Raw genomic sequence first — 12,333 nt, forward strand, 5'->3', positions numbered from 1 at the left:
CAAGTTCTCAGCAGGAGCATGGCGGGCTTGGGATGAAGATTCACCCCTTTCATTCTGCAAAACACATCAAACACAAATTTTGTGCATCCAAATATGCATTAGTGTCAGCAAAATCATCAATCAAAATAATTACAATGACATTATCAATTTATATCAAACTTAAGCTTATTTTCACATTTTTATCAAATCTACACTTTTTTCAAATAAGCATATACGAAAATTTTCGCCAAGTTCATAAGCATTTAACTCAAATAACATGTCAAAATAATCATTACTAGCAAATAAACAAGTCTCAAATGGCATTATCTTTCAAAAATCAAGTTCATGAATTTTGGACTTGAAAAAGTCCACTTTAATTCTCAAAATCATGTTTAGGCTCAAAGTTTGGATCATTTAACTACCTAGACATGTTATACTACTCAATTTAGCAACAATTCATGACAAAAATCGGCCATAACCTGTTTATATCAAAAAGCCCCAAATTGCTCAAGAACACAAACCCTAGATTATTCAAAATTTGAAGTTTAAGGCTTCTAATCATGTTAAACAGCATCAATCTAGGTTATACAAGCATAATACATAAACAATTTAAGTCTAATTACACTAAAAAGCATCAAAATCAAATTGGGGAAAAATAGCTCAAGAACACTAAAATTCGAATTAAATGGTGTTTAGGTGTAGAAATTTACCGTTTTTCTTGAGTAGTTCTTAGATATCATCCTTCTCAACATGATTTTAGCAAAAAATTTGGTGATTAACGGTTAAAAATTGAGATTTTTGGGGGTGATTTTCGGGTTTTTTCGGCAGTATATCGCAGTATTTTTCGGTTTTGTGTGTGGGGGAGTGACTGATCGTTCAGCTATTTTATTTTTTTTTTCTGGGTTTTGGTCCCTCCGCGACTCGCGGAGGTTTTGCACTGCAAACTCCGCGAGTCGCGGAGTTTACCCTTTTTTTTTTTTTTTTTTTTTTTTTTTTTTTTTTTTTATACATAGTTAACTTGTAATTTTTAGTCCGTTGCGTCGAGCGTTAAAATAAATAAGTATATTTTTAATGGTAACCAAGTGTTTAATAAATTATAAAATAAATAATAACTATTTATTTATAGAATGGATATACTTAAACCTTGCTACAACACTTATAGGCAGTGTACCTAATCGTACAGTAGTGTGGTTTTTAGTAAGTCCGGTTCGTTCCACAGGGAAATCTTTAAACAAAGCTCAACGCTATATTAGTTTACTTTTATAAAAATACAAATATATATAGGTAATATTATTATTATAAAGGGGGGTTTTTACCGTTTAATGACCGGTTTGTCGATTTTAAGACTTTAGTCGCAGTTAAAACCTAATGTAAAAAAAAAATTAAATACAAGACTTTAAATTAAAGCGTAAAGTAAATAACGATAATGAAATTGCGAATAATAAAAATGCGATAAAATTAAATTGCGATAATTAAAAAGTACGATAATTAAAAGTGCGATTAAATAACAATAAATAAAAGTGCGATAATTAGAAGTGCAATTAAATATAAAATAAAGGAAATTAAATATGAAATAAAAGAATTATGCTTATTTAAACTTCCGTAATCATGATGTTTGACGTGTTGATTTTAGTTTTATGCCCATGGGTTAATTGTCCTTTGTCCTGGATTATTCAATATGTCCGTCTGGTTTTTGTCCATAACAGTCCATCAGTCATAAATATAAATTGCAAGTGTCCTTGACAAATTATTATTATACCCGAAGTTAAATATTCCAACTAATTGGGGATTCGAATTGTAACAAGGTTTTAATACTTTGTTTAATGAATACACCAGGTTATCGACTGCGTGTAAACCAAGGTTTTACTACTTTGTTAACAATTACACCAATTACCCTTGAATGTAATTTCACCCCTGTTTTAATTATTCTAGTGGCTATTAATCCATTCCCGTGTTCGGTTAAATGAACGATTATTCGTACATATAAATACCCCGCCCATCGTGTCCGATCGAGTGTATATGGTAATTTATAGGGACGCCCAATTGTAAATCTTTATATTAACATTAACAAATTTTCATTTAGTTAAACAAATATAAAGCCCATTAATAGCCCATAGTCTAATTTCCACAAGTGTCGTTCTTTTGTCCAAACCCCAATTATGGTACAAAGCCCAATTACCCAATTTTAATAATTAGCCCAACATCATGATTACTTCGTTTTAAATAAGCATAATAATAACTTAGCTACGAGACATTAATATAAAAAGGTTGAACATAACTTACAATGATTAAAAATAGCGTAGCGTTACACGGACAGAATTTCGACTTATACCCTTACAACATTCGCTAACATACCCTTATTATTAGAATTATAATTAAAATTAAAATTAAAATATAAATTATATATATATATATTACTCGTATGAATGAGAAGAAAAAAGATGATGATATTTGATCAGAATTCGGTTGGCTTTATAGCCAGAGTTGAAAATTGGGGCTCCGCGACTCGCGGCAAAATGCCCTTAAAACTCCGCGAGTCGCGGAGATATATTTACAGCTCACACCCTTGGAGTTTCTTGCTGCCGACGGTTTTTAATATATATATATAATATATATATAATTAATATAATTAATTATATATTATATTATATTTATATACATAGTTAACTTGTAATTTTTAGTCCGTTGCGTCGAGCGTTAAGAGTTGACTCTGGTCCCGGTTCCGGATTTTCGAACGTCCTCGCGTACAATTTAATATCTTGTACTTTGCGTTTTGAATCTTGTACTCTTGTGATTTCGAGACGTTTCTTATCAATAATTGGAACCTTTTTTATTGTCTTTTGTACTTTTGAGCTTTTTGGTCGTTTGCGTCTTCAATTCGTCGAATCTGTCTTTTGTCTTCACCTTTTATTATTTAAACGAATATCACTTGTAAATAGAACAATTGCAACTAAAAGCTTGTCTTTCTTGAGGAATAATGCTATGAAATATATGTTCGTTTTTAGCATTATCAGTAATCATGATGTTGGGCTAAAAATATTAAAATTGGGTAATTGGGCTTTGTACCATAATTGGGGTTTGGACAAAAGAACGACACTTGTGAAAATTAGACTATGGGCTATTAATGAGCTTTATATTTGTTTAACTAAATGATAGTTTGTTAATTTTAATATAAAGATTTACAATTGGATGTACCTATAAATAACCATATGCACTCGATCGGACACGATGGGCGGGGTATTTATATGTACGAATAATCGTTCATTTAACCGGACACGGGAATGGATTAATAGTCTATGGAATTATTAAAACAGGGGTGAAATTATGTACAAGGACACTTGGCATAATTGATAACAAAGTATTAAAACCTTGGGTTACACGCAGTCGATAACCTGGTGTAATTATTAAACAAAGTATTAAAACCTTGTTACAGTTTAAGTCCCCAATTAGTTGGAATATTTGACTTCGGGTATAAGGATAATTTGACGAGGACACTCGCACTTTATATTTATGACTGATGGATTGTTATGGACAAAAACCAGACGGACATATTAAATAATCCAGGACAAAGGACAATTAACCCATGGGCATAAAACTAAAAATCAACACGTCAAACATCATGATTACGGAAGTTTAAATAAGCATAATTCTTTTATTTCATATTTAATTTCCTTTATTTTATATTTAATTGCACTTCTAATTATCGCACTTTTATTTATTGTCATTGTATTTAATTGCACTTTTAATTAACACACTTTTTAATTATTGTATTTTATTTCATCGCACTTTTATTTCATCCTACCTTCCATGTATCTAACTTGAAAAAGTGTCTTGCCAAACCCGATATCGTCATCCCTCTCGAGGAACTTACTATTGATGACAAACTCCATTTTGTGGAAGAACCGGTTGAAATTGTGGACACCTCCGTCAAGACATTGAAACAAAGCTGAATCCCAATTGTCAAGGTTCGTTGGAATGCTAAAAGAGGACCCGAGTTTACTTGGGAAAGGCAAGATCAAATGCAAAAGAAATACCCTCACTTATTCCCGATTCTGGAAACGCAAAATTTCGAGGAAGAAACAACGACTACTACGCCTACTTAAATTTCGGGACGAAATTTCTTTTAAGGAGTAGGTAATGTAACATCCCGCCTTTTTCCGTTTACTTTTTCCGTTTAACTATTTAAATTCCGTTATATAATTATGACATCCCTCGTTAATTCGCGTTTTAAAAATATCTCGTTTAGGTAATTCACGCACCCGCAACCGAACTCGAGGGACTAGTTTCGCCAAAGAGCCAAAGAGGTGACTAACTTGTGACTAGTCACCCCACCACCTATCTTTTTCATTTTCATTTTCCTTTTCTTCTTCTACTTCCACATTTTCTTTCAATTCTCCATTTTGAAGAATCATCATCTAAATCCAAGCTAGCGGGTGTCTTGCAAAACAAATTACATATTTGGAATCCTTGCAACTTCCTCTTCGATTCCATACCGACTTCATTACATTTGGGTAACTTTCTAAAATTACTAGATTTGGTGTTCTTGATGTTTTTAACTTATAAAGTTGTTAATTAGTGTCTATGGCTCAAGTCTAACATGAATATATGATTTATATGTTCGATTTTGTTATTTGAAGTAACTAGCATGAACATAAACTTTAGTGTGTTTGATTTGGTGATTTGGTTGTTTGAATGATGTTAAATGTCATAAATGCATGTATTAAATGTGTTCCTAACATCGCTAGCTTCAATTTCATGTGTAGGTTGCTTGAGAAAACTCCATAAACTTGATTAGTGATTTTGGTGAATTTGGGTTAGGGTTTGATAAGCTTGAAATAAATATTTGATGCATTGAATTCCATGAATTATTGTTAGTAAGTAGTTAGTTGTATTGTATGCTCGATTACCTACAAAACGGCATGTTGTATGTATGCATTAAATGCCCGAATCATAAATGTGCACTTATCAAATTTGAGTATTAAATGTGTGCATTAATTGATCATTTACTTTGGAAAGCCGATTGTTACAAATAACGTTTTTGGATGGTGAAATGTATTTAGTTGTGTTCTTTGTCAAATTACCTTTCTAACGATATAAGATACGAGTTCTAAGTATTAGCGGTTTGCGAGTTATGCTTGAAAGTGTTTTGAATTGAGACTTGAACATTTGAGACTGACCAGGTACCAGCTTCCGTGTATTGTCGAGGCGCGGCAATCCTGGGTCGCGGCGCGGCCTAAGCCGTGTTCAGGTTCTGACCTACATGTCAATTATATGAAAAATGTTTGGCACCCTATGGACCTCCGATTCACGTGAGACTTGTTCTAACATGTTTATATATGAATAAAAACCTCAGAAAAATAGTTCGGGACCCGACCCGAACGTGTTGACTTTTTCGTTGACTTTGACCGACCAAAGTTTGACTTTTTGTCAAACTTAACCACATGATTATGCAACCTTCCTAACTTGTTTCTATACTTGTATCTTGCATGAAACTTGACAATTTGATTCACATGCTACATAATCGAGTCGTAACGAGCCATAGGACTAATTGAACATCTTTGACCTATCGTGTTTACCGTTATTGATACGACCTATTTGTTTAGATCAAGACTAGCATTATCCTTCGCACACGTTACTTTGTGAAGTACTTTTCATACGTGCACTCAACGTGAGATCATAGTCCCATCTTTCAAACAACTTTTATGCTTTAAACTATGAGATGAGAAACATATACGTATCATACTTTTCACATTGAACACAAGTACGAAAACGAACGTTCCACGTACGGGTTTGAACGAAAATCCTCAATTCAATTATCATTAGTTACACTTGCAGGGTGTAAACGTGAACTTATATTATGTGATCACATGGGCTTGACGAGCCTCATTCGGACGGTTCGCTACCGTTAGCGGATGAAATATATTTTCGGGTCTAGTGTATGTTCTAACACTACGCAAAGGGTGCAAAACAGTTAAGTTTGATAATTGGGTGCCCGCGAAACAAATAACAACTTTGGAATGCAAATGATTTTGATACTCATATTATATTAAATCTTGTGGTTCAAATGCAACGCTTACTAAAACACCTATGATTTCACCAACGTTTTCGTTGACAGTTTTCTATATGTTTTCTCAGGTCCTTGAACGCTACTTGATACATGCTTCCGCACTCTTTTTGATACTTGCTTGGATGTCGAGTATACATGCATAGTTGGAGCGTCTTTTGACAACTTTTAAATTGTGTCGCATCGGTTTCATTCGTACGTTAAACTTTGTAATGTAACTAGTCTTTGAACTACTTTTGTAAACTTGAAACATCCTTTTACTTATGAAATGAATGCGACATATTTTGGTCAAACGTCATGTTAAAGACTTATGACCACGTAACGGGACCTAAGTAGTCGGTGCCGTCAAACATGATTTGGTCGAGTCGCTACAATATAGGACCACCCGATCCATATCCGATCCATTGTCATGCCTAGCCATGATGTCATACAAAATTCTTACTTGAACAACTAATACACTAAGTACCAGATTAATAAATATGTACAAAAGTGCAAAATGTCTTCAAGATCAAATTAACAATATACTTGTTCATGTTATAAACATCAAATCAACATTTGCAAAAACTTGTTATAAGAATTTTAAAAACATCAAAGTAAATGGATAATGTTTGATTGTGAAATCACTTGGTGCTTGCTCTTTAGAATCATAAAGAACTTGAATTACATGATGGTATCGAACTCGATGTATATTATGTTTCACCTCTCTGGTTAATTAAATATACCTTCAATAATCTCGTGCACACTACTTTGATAAAAGCTTCCCGTGTGTTATTCAATTCAGCTACGGCCATCTTGGGACTTCGGTAGCTGAATAAAGCCATGTGGCAATAACAATATCAACAAAACAACACAAATCAACAACAATGAATGTCAAATTAATATCAAAATTGTGCTCCTTTGATGTTGGTACAATGGTCTTCTGGTCTCCACGTTAAGCTGAAAAGAATTTCATCTCAAGTTTCCCACATGTAACAATTATATAAAATAAATCCAAATTAACAAAACACCTGCAGATTTAGGATCATATCTTATGAATCACACCTTTATATCAATCTTTATTATCTCTTGTAGTCCGAAACTCTGTTGTGCTTTTACTGATTCCTAATATAATATCCGGAACATTTAAAGAGGTATAAACATTGATTCATACTATAGACCTGAGGTTAATGAAAATCCCATATCTAACTATTTAGCATTGTATAATGCCAAATGTTCCATCTAGATAAAGATCATATATCATCTTCAAGAGTCTTCAATTAACATCATCAACATCATCCTTTCCTTGCACATATTCATCATTGGATCATCCTGTTAATATCATATAAAAAATAAACAATTATAACTAACAACCCGAAACTAAGAAAATCAATTTAATCAAGCAAGGCAAAAGCCAAATCGATTAAAAAAACATTAGCTACATATACCTCAGATAGAAGACGATTATTCGTTAGAAGCTTCGCAACTTCTGGAGAAAGTATAAATGCCAATAAATCACAATTTCAAAACCAATTACTCGTAATTAGTAAAAAATATAAAATAAAATGAATAATTAAAGGAAAATACCAGCTTTTTTTGAAAATTAAAAATAACTTCGCCGCATGAGCTCCACGATGAAGATGATTAGAAGCACATGCCTACTTCACTATTAGAGCAATAATAGATAGGATATTTCTTGAAATTAAATGATGAAAACTATCCAATCAATTAAACCTATGTTAAAAAAATATGTTTTTCCTCCGGCTAATACCATTTAAATCGACAAACCGATGTACAAAACTATGTACGATCAACTATATAAATATGCAACATATGAGTATTAACTTACCTGGGTTTTAGCAACTCAGATTAACGGCATCAGTTCAGAATGGTAGATACAATCATCGTTGCCTGATCTAAAACAAATCAAAAGCCTAATATCTAAAAAAAATGAGGAATAAAGAATACATCTTTAACTAAAAAGCTTACCAGCAGCACCATCAATAAATTGGAAATGTATAATATCTCAAATGCTGTAGCACCAGTAATCATTCATCAGTCGTTATAATCTGCAAATCTGAAACCCTAAATTTTACAAATTAATTCGTAACAAAAGAAAATTTTTATCTGTTAATTCGTAACAAAAGCAAAGTTTTACCTAAATTGATGTTGAATCTGAAATTGAAAATATTACCTGTTGAATCTGAAAACAATCGCGATGTAATCCCACCTTTATGATTGAATCTTGAATGACATTTGGGAAAGAATTTGTGGAGATGGAGAGATAGCAGTAGAAGATGATGAAGATATGGGAGAGAAATTGAAAGTTAGAACCTAAAATTAATACTGTATAACTTTTGATTCTTGATCGGAGTCACGCGTGTAAATATCGAGGTACGTTTATTGTATAAGATGAAGGTGACTAATGAACTCATGACACTTCCAAAAAAACCTAGTCACGCTTGAAACCGGTAGCAATTACCGAGATACTAAAGCATAAATTTAAAGGGTAGTGATATATACACAACCAATTTTTACAAATACACAACCAAACATGTTTTACAGTGTAGTACTGTACAACACTGTAAAGCATGTTTGGTTGTGTATTTGTAAAAATTAGTTGTGTATATATCATCACCCAAATTTAAAATGAAGCTATATTTTTATTTTTATTAATTTATAAATATAAATATAAATATTACATCACCAATTGTCATGTTACAACCCTATGTGCACATGTTACAATTCTTAAAAGTACACTTCAGCACCAACTCCCTTTTATTATATAATATAGATATAGATATAGATTTTATTAGTTAGCTAATAAAGGTATTAATTGTTATAATTCAGTAGGCTTATAACTACCTTTAGTGGTTTGATTCTTGATGTTATAATTCAGTAGGCTTATAACTACCTTTAGTGATTTGATTCTTGATTAAGAATACTAATAATGAAGTGTAAGAACAAAGATGATAATGGAGAGAAAGAAAGAAACACTTTGTAAGTGTGAGAAATGGTGCAAGTTTAATGCTTGCATTCATGGCTATTTATAGCAAAAATATCACAAGTTTAGGTAATACAATAATATTACTTTTGTGTATCAATAATTGACTATCCATTTATATATATATATTTATATATTATAACACTCCCCCTTGGATAGCAATTTTGTTTGTTGAAGATCAACTGTAAGTTACTGCCTCGTTAAAAACCTTGCTAAAGAAAACCCAGTGGGAAAAACTTTAGCTAAGGGAAAAAGAGTGCAGCATGGAGTTGACTCCCCCTCAAGTAGACATCGCTTCGGTTGTTACATCTTTTGAACATGTCTCATGCCAATGTTATGAACGTGTGTTCTGAAAATAGCAGTTGGAAGTGCTTTCGTGAAAAGATCAGCAGAGTTTTTGCTGGATTGAACATATCTCATTTCAATCTCGTTGTCCTTAATGAGATTTTGAGTGTATGAGAAGAATCTAGGAGGTATGTGTTTGGTTCGGTCACTTTTGATATACCCTTCTTTCATCTGTGCTATGCAAGCTGCATTATCTTCATAGATAATTGTTGGACTTTTATCGCGTTCTAGTCCACAAGAATCAATAATGATTTGTGTCATTGATCTCAACCAAAAACATTCCCGAGTAGCTTCATGTAATGCAATCACTTCGGCATGATTTGATGATGTAGCAACAAGTGTTTGTTTTTGAGAACGCCATGATATTGCAGTACCTCCATTTAGGAATACATATCCAGTTTGAGATTTAGCTTTATGTGGATCAGATAAATAACCTGCATCAGCATAACCAACCAAATCTTGTTTTGATTCGTTAGAATAAAATAATCCTAAATCAGTAGTTCCTCGAAGGTATCGAAATATGTGTTTGATCCCATTCCAGTGTCTTTTGGTAGGAGCAGAGCTGAACCTTGCCAACAAATTAACTGCAAAAGAAATGTCAGGTCTTGTACAATTTGTAAGATACATAAGAGCTCCAATTGCACTAAGATATGGTACTTCTGGTCCAAGAATATCTTCATGATCTTCACATGGACGAAATGGATCAGTTTCAACATTGAGTGATCTAACAACCATAGGAGTACTTAATGGTTTTGCCTTGTCCATATTGAAACGTTTCAAAATCTTTTCAGTATATGTTGTTTGATGTACAAGTAAACCATTAGGCATATGCTCAATTTGTAAACCAAGGCAATACTTGGTTTTTCCGAGATCTTTCATTTCAAATTCTTTCTTTAGAAGTTGAATGGCTTCATAGATCTCTTTATTTGTACCTATGATGTTAAGATCATCAACATAAACAGCTATGATCACATATCCGGATGTTGTTTTCTTAATGAAAACACAAGGGCAAGTAAGGTTATTTGTATACCCTTTGCTTATCAAGTAATCACTTAATCGGTTATACCACATACGTCCCGATTGTTTTAACCCATATAAAGATCTTTGTAATTTAATCGAATACATTTCTTTGGGTTTTGCATTTGATGCTTCTGGTACCTTAAATCCTTCAGGTATCTTCATATATATATCACTATCAAGTGATCCATATAGGTAAGCAGTCACAACATCCATGAGATGCATTTCTAAATTTTTAGAAACTGCCAGACTGATTAAGTACCTAAAAGTAATTGCATCCATAACAGGGGAATAAGTTTCTTCATAATCAATTCCCGGTCTTTGAGAAAAACCTTGAGCTACAAGTCTAGCTTTATACCTTGTAACTTCATTTTTCTCATTTCTTTTTCGGACAAAAATCCATCTGTATCCTACAGGTTTCACATCTTTAGGAGTGAGAATGATGGATCCGAAAACTTTTCTTTTATTGAGTGATTCTAATTCAGCTCGTATTGCTTCTTTCCATTGAGCCCAATCATGTCTATTTTGACATTCAACCATAGATGTTGGTTCTGGATCATCATCATTATTCATGATGTCATATGCAACATTAAATGAAAATTTCTCATCAAGATTTTTCATTTCATTTCGGTTCCATAATATTTTTGAATATGCATAATTGATTGCAATTTCTGTATTGACATCATCAATCTCCTCTGCAGTAGGAGTACTGATTTGTGGTTCTTCTTGAACACTTTCTTTTACTTCATTATCAGCTGATTTTCTTTTTCGAGGATTTTTATCCTTTGAACCAATTGGTCTTCCACGTTTCTGACGTGGCAAAGATTCATGAGTGACGTTATTGCCAGCTTTTGGAATTTCAATTCGAGCTGGAGTATTTACTGCTGGTATATATGATTTTGTCACCGTTTTTGTATATGTAAATGCATCAGGCAATTGATTTGCAAGTTCTTGTATATGCATTATCTTTTGAACTTCTGTCTCGCATTCTTTTGTGCGAGGATCAAGATACTTTAATTGAGGTTCACACCATGAAACATCATTTTCTTTATTTTTCATTTCTCCCCCTAATCTAGGGAACAATGTTTCATTAAAATGACAATCAGCAAAACGTGCTGTAAAAACGTCACCTGTCATAGGTTCAATATACCTTAATATTGAAGATGTTTCATATCCAACATATATTCCCAACCTCCTTTGAGGACCCATTTTTGTACGTTGTGGTGTCGCAATTGGAACATACACTGCACAACCAAATGTTCTAAGATGAGAAATATTTGGCTCTTGACCAAAAGCAAGTTGTAGGGGGGAATATTTATGACTTGCACTTGGTCTGATGCGAATCAATGCAGCAGCATGTAAAATTGCATGACCCCATATAGATACAGGGAGTTTTGTTCTCATTATCAATGGTCTAGCGATTAACTGTAAACGTTTAATCAATGACTCGGCTAAACCATTTTGTGTATGCACATGAGCAACAGAATGTTCAACAACAATTCCTATAGACATGCAATAGTCATTAAATGCTTGAGATGTAAATTCACCAGCATTATCAAGTATCACCCTTTTAATGGTGTAATCAGGAAAATGAGCTCTCAATTTAATAATTTGGGCAAGAAATTTTGCAAATGCCACATTACGGCTTGATAACAGACAAACATGAGACCATCTGCTAGATGCGTCTATTAGAACCATGAAATATCTAAATGGTCCACATGGTGGATGAATTGGTCCACATATATCACCTTGAATTCTTTCAAGAAACATTGGTGATTCTTTCTCAACCTTAAGTGGTGAGGGTCTAGTTATCAATTTTCCAAGAGAGCAAGATGTACATGGAACCATTGTATCATGATGGATTTTTCTATCCTTTAGTGGATGTCCATGAGTACATTCAATAATCCTTTTCATCATTGTTGATCCTGGATGGCCTAATCTGTTATGC

At 33.1% G+C, this 12,333-nt stretch overlaps 1 long non-coding RNA gene across 6 annotated transcripts; it reads right to left on the bottom strand.

Annotated features, from left to right (window-relative positions):
* Positions 1–6,612: 6,612 nt before the first annotated feature.
* On the bottom strand, positions 6,613–8,206 carry LOC139853323 (uncharacterized). Of its 6 annotated transcripts, XR_011761348.1 has the most exons (6): positions 8,178–8,206; positions 8,009–8,096; positions 7,869–7,930; positions 7,607–7,685; positions 7,468–7,508; positions 6,613–7,351 (listed from the first exon to the last, which is right to left on the bottom strand). It is a non-coding gene; the product is annotated as an uncharacterized lncRNA (long non-coding RNA). The 6 variants fall into 6 exon arrangements; XR_011761345.1 differs by having other exon boundaries at positions 7,607–7,930; XR_011761346.1 differs by having other exon boundaries at positions 7,607–7,935.
* Positions 8,207–12,333: the final 4,127 nt, after the last annotated feature.

The sequence above is a fragment of the Rutidosis leptorrhynchoides genome, chromosome 6, assembly GCF_046630445.1.
Source record: "Rutidosis leptorrhynchoides isolate AG116_Rl617_1_P2 chromosome 6, CSIRO_AGI_Rlap_v1, whole genome shotgun sequence".
Classification (NCBI taxonomy): Eukaryota; Viridiplantae; Streptophyta; class Magnoliopsida; order Asterales; family Asteraceae; genus Rutidosis; species Rutidosis leptorrhynchoides.